Source organism: Prionailurus bengalensis, chromosome A1 (genome assembly GCF_016509475.1).
Source record: "Prionailurus bengalensis isolate Pbe53 chromosome A1, Fcat_Pben_1.1_paternal_pri, whole genome shotgun sequence".
NCBI lineage: Eukaryota > Metazoa > Chordata > Mammalia > Carnivora > Felidae > Prionailurus > Prionailurus bengalensis.
Window position 1 is genome coordinate 1497148 of NC_057343.1, and position 12507 is coordinate 1509654.

Sequence of the window (12507 nt, forward strand, 5' to 3'; positions counted from 1 at the left end):
ATTTTATTTTCCTCCATATGTGCGAATATTGCCATTTCAATGTATAACCGATATTAAAAATTATTGAGATATATTACATTCTTTTCTCCATAGCAAGTAAAATCCACAGGGATCTTACACTTGACGACACATCTCGCTTCTGGCCGGTGAGCTTCAGGCACTCGAGAATCACGGGGGGCCTGCGGCTGCCGTGCTGAATGGTGCAACTTTGGACCCAGTTCCCGCAGCAGCCTCGTGCCCGGTGCAAGTCTGTGGCCGAAGTTTTCACCAGCACCCACTTTATCAGCAGTTACCACCAAAGCTACAGTAGAAATCTCTCAAAAGCTCTTTTAAAAAACTGTTCAATCCCACCCTTTTAGAACATATGCAAAACTATGCAACAAAATCAGAAGTAGAAAGGGAGGTTTCAACCCCTTCCAATCCATCCTTCACTGTTAAAAGACTTTTGAATTCTTTTCTAGTTTATACAAACTTACATACAAATGATTTGGATTCTTTCTGGTTTTTTTTAACAAAAATAGTCCCTACTGTATATACTGGCCAGCAATTCCCCCCCCCCCCCTTAACATTTCATAAATGCCTCTAAGAGCCACACGGGCCCCACAGATGGACGCGCCCGACCTTCACCACTTCTCTATCTGTAGCCATTCAGAGTGTTTCCTGTTTTTCATTATCAGTAGCAACGTGGGATGAAGTCTCTGCATGACATCGTGCACATCCCTAGAAATAGAATTACTAAGGCACAGGAGCGATCAGTTTATTTTTAACGACTAGCTGACAAACAATCCTTCCCAAAAGGAGGCACCAAGGCAGCGGTGGTACCACACCCAGGGACGATGGAGAATCCCCAGTTCACCACACGCTCATCGGCGCTGGATGCTCTTTCACCTCTGCCAACCTCAGAGGCAAAGGCAGAGGGCAGCTCTTCTTTTCTAAGAGTTCAGGAAGTAAATAACGTACCGGAGAGTAACACACACACGGGAAAGGCACACATAACAAGCGTGTGGCCGTCTGAGTTTTCGCAAAAGAAACACTGAAACTCTCCCCTGCCCGGTTGCAGGAGGGCGTCCCAAGGGTAGGGGCTGCCTTGACTTCCACAGCCAGCTGCTTTATTTTGCATTTCCCTGAATACCAACATTCCCTGAATGCTATCATCTTTTCATACATTTACCATTTGGTTTTCCTTTGGGCAAATTTCGTGTTCCTATCCTCTGCCCATTTTTATATTGCGTTCTTGGTCCCTTATTTATTTAGATTTCTTTTAATATGATCTGGACACTGCAAATACTTTTTCCTCGTCTGCTACTTATCTTTTGACTTTGTTCACAGAATCTCTTGTCTAACAGAAGTCCCTAGGTCCTATCAGACCCTAGGTTTCATAGCTCACTTTGAAAGCCCCTCTTATCCCAATGTTATAGGACCTGTACTATCTTCTAAAACATCTTAGCATTTTTAAAAAATTTTTTCATGTTTACTTATTTTGAGAGAGACAGAGAATGCATGCATGAGCAGGGGAGGGGCAGAGAGAGACAGAGACAGAGATTCCCAAGGAGGCTCCCCACTGTCAGCGCAGAGCCCAACACAGGACTCAACCCATGAACCTCGACATGCTGACCTGAGCCGAAATCAAGAGCGGGACGCTTAACTGAGCCACCCAGGCGCCCCCATCTTAGCATTTTAAAAATATTTATTTAATCCATCACATGCTTATTTTTATGTATTTATTTTTAGATATAGCATATACTAAACTGTGCTAGTCTTTATTGAAAAGATGGCAGTTCCACAAGCCACTCTTTCTTTAGACCACAGACGTGAGCACCAGGGTAAATACTGGCGTTACAAATATCAAGCTGACGCGGTCTTGCCCTCAAGTGGGTCTTAACCAAGAAGAGAAACACCCAAGTAAACTACCACAATGTGGCATGATTCATCCTGTACTAAAATCCTTAAGTGGCTCAGTGGGGGGATAAAACCTGAGTGATTCTGGTAGAAGCGGAGGGGCGAGGGAGAGGAAGAGCCGTTCCAGAAGGCCTCGCCGAAAGCCTTGCGGTCTGTCGCATAAGGGAACAGGACTTTCCCCCAAGCACGGGTGTGTTCGCGGGCGTCTGAAGAGCTCAGCTTGGCAGGAGGAGAGGGTGGAAGAGAAGGCAGGGAACACGCCACAGAAGGCTTGCGGACCGCGCCAAGGAGCTCAGCTTCTCTCCCGTTGCCAGCGGGAAATGACTGCAGGGTTTAAAATGACCGACTGAACGGCCACTCAGAAAGAATCGAAAGCGAGGGCAAACGAGAACAAGAAAAGATGGATTCCAGAACTATTACAGGAAGTGGAATCATCTGTTGGATGTGGGGAGTCTGAGAGTGGGAGGTCGGAAGAGGATGAGGTGAGAAGGGCTCCCGGGCTTCTGGCTCGGGGGTCGGCAGACGGTGATGCCAGTGGCAATCTCCAGGGAATCTTGACACAGATGACTATCTTTGGAGTAGGTGGATATTTAGGACACCCTTTCAGCACTCATACAGTAACAGCAATGACCAAATCTGTTGCCTGAAAACAGAGCAACAAAACAAACTAGGACAGGTTTGAGCACTGCCCGGAAGAGGGTTCTGGAATCCAGCCAGGCCTCTAAAGAAGACGGTGATATTTCCACGGCTTTGGCAATGTGGATATTTCGCTGGCAGCCTCCATTAGCCGGGATGCCATCACACAGCGTAAGCCACTTTGCAGCCCACATTTGAAATAATAACTAAGTAGTTTCACTCGTAGCCACATTTTCAAGAAAAGATCACGAGGTTCACCCACTTGGCTTTGTGCGGGTCTGTGGCTACTGCCTAAAGCCAAGGTTCTCTGCAGGGAGAGCGGGGCGGGGCCTCTGGTTTGGCAGTTCACCTGATTCTGGTTAACTACAGGGGAGGAGGCTACTGAGTTTATTCCTTCCTAAAGTAATAGGCATATGATGCAGTTTTTCTAATACTTGCGGGAAATGTACATTTCCACAGCTTTCATAATCAGAAATACAGCCAAAGTTGCCCATATTGAACTCAGATATAAAAAAGCACAGGTACTCATCACAAGGAAAAGAATGTAACTATGTAAGATAACAGGTGCTGACTTACTGTGGTATTTCACAATACGTACAAATATCGAATCATTATGTTCTACAGCTGAGTCTAATATAATGTTTATTGTGCTGTATATCCATTGTACCTCAATAAAAAAAAAAGTCATTCACCTCTTCACTGTAACCAGTGAGAAACAGAACCACAGGGTAATTCAATTCCTGCTTTTCCTCCCTGTTTGTCACATGCTAAAATTAAAAAAGAAAAGAAATACCTAAAAGAAAAAAAAAGTGATCACCTCTCCACGGTCACTGAGGCTCTGACATGACTGCATCCTAGGGGATTCAGTTCTGTTTTTCCTCATTTGTCCTCTGCTAAAACAACAAAAAAGAAATACTGAAAAGAAAAAAAAAAGCGTAAATAAAACTGTTGGCAAAAGAAACTCCAGGGGCGCCTGGTGGCTCAGTCCATTAAGCGTCCCACTTCTGCTCAGATCATGATCTCACAGCTCGGAAGCTCAAGCCTCATGTCAGGCTCAGAGCCTGGAGCCTGCTTCAAATTTCGTGTCTCCGTCTCTCTCTGCCTCTCCCCCGCTTACCCTGCCATTCTCTCTCTCTCTCTCTCTCTCTCTCTCTCACTCAAAAATAAACATTAAAAAAAACTTAAAAAAAAACTCTAAAGGTAGGTCATTAGCATACTAACATTTACCAAGCATTTCAAACAGTCCCTGGTACGTGGTAAGCACTTTCTGTACCTTCTCATTTAATTCTCAGGACAATCATGTATTTATATTATCTATGCTTTGTAAATGGGACATCTGCCTCACACACAGGTGATTCACCTGCCAAAGCTCACATGGGTGGCGGCAGACAGGCACGGGACTGGCCCCAGGGCCCCTGGGGCCCCAGGGCCCCAGGGCCCCGGGGTCCCAGGGCCCCAGGCCCGTGCATCTACTAAGGTCTTGACTGCTGCACACTCAGCTCCCCATCAAAGAAGCACGTGCAGTGGTGCCCTGGAAACCTCGCCTCTACCAGAGGACCCCACCTGTGAGGCCCTTTAAAAAACAAGCATGCGTTTACTTTTACAAGATTGTTCGCTGTTGAAAAAATTCTAAATATGACCGAGGGACAAGACAAACATCACTCAGACTGCATCGCCAGGAGATAATCATTAGTGACACTGGTGTTTTCTCCCCAGCATTTTTCAATAACAACTCCGATCACTGTACACACTGGTTTGCAAGCTCCTATTTTCCCATCGTTGTAGCATGAAGTTTAGTTAAGACGCACAGGGCTTGATTTTACTCAGGAATAAATCGTAAGAAGACTCCTCCTCCTTGTAAGTCACTCTCAGGGAAGCTATTATCAAGATTTCAATAATATGTCTCACATACGAGCTTTTTCCCTCGTCCTCGACAGGCTGGACAAATTTTACCATCCCCTTTCTGAGCTATGTGTTAAATTTACTTCAAATCCCACTTACTTCCCAGGGGAAGTGGACGCTTCCCAAAGGCAAAACTGACCCAGGCACTGGCCAAACCGAGAGCCTTTCCTGCACTTTCCTAGAAGAACTTGAGCAGATATGCTCCCTCTGTGTCCCCAGTCACCTCCTAGCTCAGATAGGAGATGCAGCTCAGAAGAGTTTCCAGAGTGACATGGCCATACTCTTCTTCATGTTGAGAGTTATGGCCCAGAAGTGGAAAACTGGCCTTTTCACGGAGAGAGTCACCAGTGCTCAGCGGACTGAATCCTAACCAGCTGGAAGAAGAGCTTCCCTGGATCTTGCAGCATGCTTTCATGCCTACGAGGACACCGCACGCTGAGACTTCCAAAATGGTCTCTGCGTGCCTCCGTGTGCACGCATCCTCACTGTGAAGGGCAGTGCAGAGAGGGAGACATCAAGGAAATCAGTGGAGCAAACTGGCCAGAGTTCATACTGTTTGGCAACAGGACACGAGGAGAGTGTGACTGCAGATTTGAACACTGTTTCTGTATCGTGTATAACTCTAGGCCAACTATTTATCCAAAATAAACTAAAGTTTATAGTCTAACTTTAGGCCAAAAGTTTATCCACAATAGACTAAAAAAATGTTACCAAAATCAGTACTGGGTGTGTGTGTGTGTGTGTGTGTGGGGTACAGTTACTGGGGAGAGGGGTTAGTGGAAAAGAAACCAATGTCCCTAAAACAGCACTCATTAATAAGGAGATGAACAATCCAATAGAAAAATGGCCAAAGGATATGAATGAACAGGTGACTAGCAGCAGAGAAAACCCAACTGACCAACAACCTACTAAAAGTTGCTTAATTTTAGGGGCACCTGGGTGGCTCAGTCAGTGAAGCATCTGACTCTTGGTTTTGGCTCAGGTCATGATTTCACAGTTTGTGGGATCGAGCCCCTCACTGGGCTCCACACTGACAGTGCAGAGCCTGCTTGGGATTCTCTCTCTCTCTCTCTCTCTCTCTCTGCCCCTCCTCCACTCATGCTCTCTCTCTCAAAATAAATAAATAAACAATTTAAAAAGATTTTTTTCTTTCTAAGCAAAGAACAAGAGGAACAAAATGTTTGGGTTGTTAGTTCATGGTGGTGGGTGAGTGCATTCTCCATACTTTTCTATTTTTAAATTTTTTTCATAACTGATGGAAAAATAAGATAGCAGAGTGTGTGTGAATGAGTAATAATATACCCTCAAGAACACCCAATTCCCATGTAATGTATTTCAAAGCACAGAAAAAAATCTTAAACTTCTCAATACATTCTACAAAGCCACCTAACAATACAAAGCCTGTGAAGGACACCAGAATAAAAAGCCATTCACGCTATGAAAAGAGACGCTCCTCACTTCTCGATCTATTTTGGAAGAACTGTTGCCAACAGGGTAGTATGGGAATGCTGCATGGTTTTTTCTGTGCTTAAACATAACACAGACGTGTCATATACACGTGTGCACGCAGCTTAGGCCACCCTTAAAAACAGCCATCGGCCAGGTACACAGATACAAAGCCAGAGATGGGGAGCTATGGCTTGCTCTCTGGGCTTAAAAGTGATGTCCTTCTAGATCGGTGTAGATGGTGCTACCTCCTTCTAAAAAGTTGTGTAATTTCTCATTCCATAAACATCCTGTGGTTTTCTACTCTCCTTTTGAACGATGGTTAGGTTGGTTTGAGTTTACTATTATTACAAACAGTGCTGTGATAAACAGCCTTGAATATACACTTCTGTGCAAATGGAGACTATTTTCATAGAGCAGAATTTCATAGGGATGAAATTCTAGCATGTGCCCATTTAAAAGAAATGAGGCATTGCAGGTTGAATTGTGCCCCCCCCCCCAAAAGATACAGTCGAGTCCTTACCCAGGTACCTGTGAGTGTGACCCTATTTGGAAAGAGGGCCTATGCAGACATAACATAAGATGAGGTCACACTGGATTAGTGAGGACCCTAAATCCAATGACTGGTGTCTTCATAATAGAAAGGGAAGGGAGAGGTGGACGCACAGACACAAAGGAGACGCACGGGGACGAAGGCTGTGTGGTGATGAAGGACGAGCAAGGACAGGCGCTTCCCCGTGAGCCTTCCGAAGGTGGCCAGCCCCCCACTCACCTCCAGAACCGTGAGAAAATAAACCTGCTGTTTTAAGTCACCAAGTTTGCGGCCATTTGTAATGGCAGCCCTAGGGAATCACCCCTAATCCCCCCAAATCCACCAAAGCAGACAAGAATATACTCACCATAGTGTCTTGTCAATCTTTGATTTTTCCAATTAGATGGGGGGAAAAAAGACTTAGATTTTCACACTTTTATTTGTCTTTGTATATATTTTTGTGTGTAAATCAGCAGTTCATATTTGACCGTTTTACCACAAGGTTTCTTATGTATTTCTTGATTTATGGCAGTTCTTTGTACATTAGCCTTCTAAAGACACTTTTTTTTTTCACTCCTGTGAATGTTCTCCTATTCTGCGGATTTTGTTCACTACGTGTGCCTCACATAAGTATTCATCAGTGTTGTTTCAGAATCCATTTCATGCTTAGGAAAGCCTTTACAGCTTTCAAGAATATAAAAACACTCCTTCAGGACAAAAATGTCCTGCACGTGGCCACCTTCACCACACCCGGGCAAGAAACCTCTCCATCTTTCTCAAAGCAACTTTGATAATGCTTTCTGACCAGGAAGTCCCTTGATAGGACTCTTTTAGTCACTCAAAAAGATTTGTTCTTCAGATTCAGGTTGTTCTTGTTTGTTTAAACTTTTTTAGTTTTTATTTATTTTTGAGAGAGAGAGAGAGAGAGAGAGAGACAGAGCGTGAGCAGGGGAGGGGCAGAGAGAGAGGGAGACACAGAATCTGAAGCAGGGTCCAGGCTCAGAGCTGTCAGCACATGGCCCGACACAGGGCTCGAACCCACGAACTGGGAGATCATGACCTGAGCCGAAGTCGGATGCTTAACCGACTGAGCCCCCCGGGCGCCCCAGGTTGTTCTTGTTTTTAGCAACTCAGTGGCTCACGTAGAGAAGCAGCACAGTTTCACTGGCAGTCCCTTATGGACCATATCTACAGATTAGGGGATATCAGACTTCTTAATATCCCAACTACTGACTAAGCATCTCCACAAGTGACCTAAAGCTCAGATAAACACAGTTTCACAGCACGAAATAGCTTGGAACTAAACAAAAAACTGAACAGGGAGTCACGGAAACCGGTGTGGCCCCCACTCCCCCACCGAATGCTGCATAATTGTGGGCAATTCATTCGACCTCCATGTCCAACGTGTGCTGTAACAAAACGTGTATGGACAAAGCAGAAGAGATCCAGACGGACAGCGTTGCTCCCGTAGGAAACTAAATTTACGGATGCTCCTCCCACCACCACCATTAATAATAACGCTAACGTAACAGTAGCTAATACTGCATGCAAGGTACTTTCTCAACACTTTGCTTGCATTAGCCCACTTCCAAATCACTAGAGCCTTCGCAGGCTTCAGCTTTCTATTACCATCTCCACATCACAGACGAGCAAGCCTGCCTCTGACACTTCCTGTGCAATTGTTGGCCGTGCTGTCCTTCCTCAGTGGGGACAAGGGGGTGGCCAGCTGGGGTGGTGGCTACTTCTGCCTCCTGCCACCGCTTTCGCCTCTGAGAAAGGGGAATTCTGATGGGGCTGAGGACAGTGAGGGCCCTCCAAGTCCCGGAAATGGATCGCTAGGGCAGACCATCAGTGAGGACAAAGCAGCAGAAGTTGCTCCACGGGAAGACCTTCCATGGGAAATTCCATCGTAACGCTTTCCCAGTCCGCCAGTTCCCAAAGAGCCAGTACCGTATGTGGGCGCTGGGTGGCTGGAGGGAAAGGAGGCATCCTAGCAGACAACCAGATTTTAGAGAGCAACTAGAAATCTACATTTCATGTGGAAATTTCCTGACTTTTAAAGCTGAGTGACTCATTCAAACAAAAAAATTATTTTTAAAACTGTAGATGGCCAGATTTAGCTTTCGGGTGCCGGCTGGAAGCCTCTGAACTGCCCCTACGCTAGAAAGACTGGAGGGGTCCTGGGAAGGCAGGTGGGGGGCCACGTAGCACAGGGACCAAGCCCACTGGCAAGGTCTCTCCCGAGGTGGCCCACACAGCCCAGCTTCCCGGCTGTCACAAACAACAGGGCTCTACTACAGAAGGACAAATATAATGAAAAACAAGACCTGGGTCAAGGTGGAGGCAGGGAAGCACAATACAGAATTGCACATAAAATTTTGCAGGGATCAAAAGAAAGCAGGGGAAAAAAAGGTAATTTGTGAGAGCAGCGTGACTCAAGGTAACTCATTTTTCATTTATCATTTTTAAGCATTGGCTATATATCAAAACAAGGATTCTCACCTATTGTAACATTTCAGGAGCAAGGTGTCAGGAAAGTACCAAAAACATATCAAATTAATTAGGTCTAAATAACAGGGTAATTTAGTTGTGGATTACCCATAATGCTGTTAACAAAAGGCATCAGTTTCCACCTCTTAACCCCTAAAGGAGGGGATTTCCTACTTCGGGTTAGGGAGAGAGCAGACGTTTAATCAAAATGTCTGGGTCCAAGCAGGAGAGCACAGGTGCCCACAAAGAAGAGCGCTCAGATCTTAACAGCTGCCGAAAACTGCTCCATGTCAGGGTGCGGCAGGAGTTGTAAGGTAGAGACACCACATTTTCCATATTTTCTTACCCTTCCCGGCATCGCGGTGGCTTTGTGCCCTTACAGTCCTCAGAGCATGCTCCAAGCCCAACACCAGTTCCCGCAGCGCAGCGGGGCCCTCGCAGTGCCCCCCCCCCCCCCCCGCCCCAGGCTGCACGGGAGATGGGAAGTGGTCTTCTCTCGAATCTCTCACTTACAAAGAGAGGGCCATCTTCCACAAGCAACAAATTAATTAATAAAGCTAAAAACACATAAAGCTTTGTGTTGCAATCGAAGACTTACCAAAAGCTAGCCCAGCCCATACCTGACAAAGTGAATAATTACTGCACAGAATTCCATTCACGGCATTGACTGTCACTGGTAATATTTTCCCACAGCCAAACAAAACATTTCAAGGGTCAGCTTGAGGAGAGAATGAGCAAAAAACTGAGGAAGAAATAACGTACTCTGGGCCTCTCAGCTGCAGCAGGGCCCCCAGGCTCCTTGGCCTCTACACAGCTTAGACCAGGGTACCTGGGGCCAGCTGTGCCCGCAGGGGACACATGGCACTTGCCTCCCCCCTCCCACATCGTTTAGAGCTAATACCCCAGCCCAGAGCGATCTGCTGGAGGGACCCTTTCCTGCCTTTGCCCTTCACCCACCAGCTGCCTGCCTGGGCTTGCCCCAATCTCCTTTACTTCCAGCTGAGGAAGGGGACAGCTTAGCAACCTTGCTCCTCTCAACTTCGGGTTTTTCGGCTTCCAAAAGACCAGGGATAAGGCCACTCGTCTAAGGTCAAGCCGACTGCAACACCGGTCTGTCTTCTCTGGCTTCTAACAGGCTAGTGTCCGGACCCTTGTGCAGTCAGCCGAACATTCCGTGCCTTCCTTGGCCCTGGAGTTCACCCTGGCTTCTCCAACCCCCACAAGGAAAGGACAAGCAGGCAGCAAAGTCCTCTCGCTGTGTCTCCTTCCAGGAGTGAAAAGTAAAAAGTTCTGTCTGGCCTGCAGGACGGTCAGAGCTAGGTTAAGGGTGTGGTAAAGGGGCAGCGACCTACACAAGAAGGGAGAGGAGGCTGAACTGCCCGGGGGTGCTGGGGAAAGGCTCTGTCCGCACTCCAGGCCCGGCTGCACTCCCTCCCTCGCGTCCCTCCTTCCCCCGGAAGGGGCAGGAGAGCACCAAGGTTATGAGACCTGAATCCAAATGCGCCCCTGCCACTTACTGCCCGTGGGCTCTCAGGCAAGCTCCTTAACGTCTCACTTGTGAAGCGGGAATCCGCCGAGTCTAACAAATGAATTAACAAATGTCAGTATTAAGCGTCTGCCATGAACCAGGCACCTTTTGGGATGCCGGGGATACAGCAGTAAATGAAACCAGCACAAGTATCCCCCAGGTATGGAGGTTACAATAAATGGGGGAGTGGGGGAGAGAGGCACAGAATACACAACAGTGCCCACCTCACAGGGTCACTGCGAGGGCTGCGCTGGGTTATGTGTAGAGGGCAAGACACAACCCGGTAAAGGATGAGGGATCGACATACAGTACTTACTGCTAAGAGTGGGTCGATACTGGCCAAAACTGGCCAAGAGGAAAGAGGAGCCACGCGTGGCCTCAGGGCGCCCTGGGCAAGGTGAGGGGGAGAGTCACTCGGTGGTGCAGGGCTTGCTCTGGCAGATGCTCAGAGTCATGAGAAGAAAGCCAGGACCCTTGGGGGGAGAAGAGTTCCACCCACCACCTACCAACTTCTGTGGCCAGACAAGTGATGAGGGAGCTTGGGGCAAGCTCAGGGCGAAGTACAGGCTGGTACCCGCCCCCTCTCCCCAGGTGGAAAACGTGTGTTATTCCTCAGACACTCCTGGCCACCCAAGAACAGACAAAGGAAAGGGGTTTAAGTGCTGGCCGTGGCAATGTGGGAAACTAAGGCAAACGAAAAATTAAATTCCCTACTGCCTTACTGCCTACAAGTCCTTGAGACCGGCAGAGTGACCTCCCTTAAGGAGCTCGGCTGCCTAAGGATGACACTTTGCTGGGGACAAAAGAGAACCTTAGCTTCACATGATCCCAACTTGGAGGATCCTGTAAGTCAACTTCCTTTATCTCAACTGCCCCAAGATAAGTGGTGGCCATCATACTCCAAGCTTATGGCCCCTGATATACATCTAAAGGGTCTCATGACTGAGGTTTTATTAAATGGTAATAAATGGCGCTTCCCTAGCCACAGCCAGCCCCTCAAGGTCCTGGAAACCTTGCTTCCAAAATTCCTTGGAGACTTACTCTATTCCTGACCCCTCCCAACCTGAGGGTATGTAATGAGCTACCCGTCACAACCCTAGTACAGCTCTTCCTGCCCATGGGTCCTGACCCCGTGCTTTCATAAAATCACCTTTTTGCACCAAAGACGTCTTTGAGAATCCTTTCTTTGTCGTCGGCTCAGGACCACCCCACCATCACTCCAAAACTTCGTACAATAAGTAGTAGCTCATTTGAACTTGTAAGCAACACAAGAAAATGCAGAGGACTCCCAAGACAAGTCCGTGTAACATAATCAACAGCAGGAAAAGGTTCTTTATTAAGGGGAGGCCCATGTATGTTTTCTCAGCGTGAAAGGGAGTAAGGTACCCTCCAGGAAGGCCGCACGTGCCCTGTCCCGTGCACCGTGCTCAGGGCAAATGCTAAGGCAGGCGAGAAGGTGTGCACATCTTTCTTCCTCTCCCACCCACACTCATAACACTTAGTATCAGTCAAAGGGAACGGGCGAAGCCACCTCCTCAGCCCAAACAGCAGTAACAGCTACTCAAGTATCCGAGATGCATTCCCTCACACAAACGTGCAATTCAATGTGTGCTAATGACCAGGGATTCTGAATGACGGGAAGATGTCCCCCGGGGAACTGGGACTGGCCCAGCACAACCCAACTCCTAAAAGGTGCAAGTCACCAACTTGAAAGAAACCTTTTGATTCCCCCCCACACTTGTTCAAACACATATACTGGGCAACAAGTCTTTGAATGCTGACTTTCAAATGAAAATAAACACAACCAAGGAGGTTCAGAGTAAGCAGATATGAATCCCAGGGTGCCTATGCCACTCGGCAAGCAGCAGGAAGCCAAGAGCAGGAGGAAAAGCAAACAAACGGTCCGGGATGCTTACACAGCACTCGCTCCCGAATGCTGGGGTCCATGGGACTTCTACCAGCAGGAGTTCTGTCCCAGGTGTTCCTTACTTTCTACTAAGATTAAATTCCCAGATTCCCTCATATGCCTTATAACAAACCTCTTTAAAAGACAGGACTGGGGGCGCCTGGGTGG

At 47.4% G+C, this 12507-nt stretch overlaps 1 protein-coding gene across 2 annotated transcripts in view; it reads right to left on the reverse strand.

Annotated features, from left to right (window-relative positions):
• The window catches only part of CRYL1 (crystallin lambda 1), a 129213-nt gene that overhangs the window by 55389 nt on the left and 61317 nt on the right, over positions 1-12507 (reverse strand). The window lies entirely within an intron of this gene.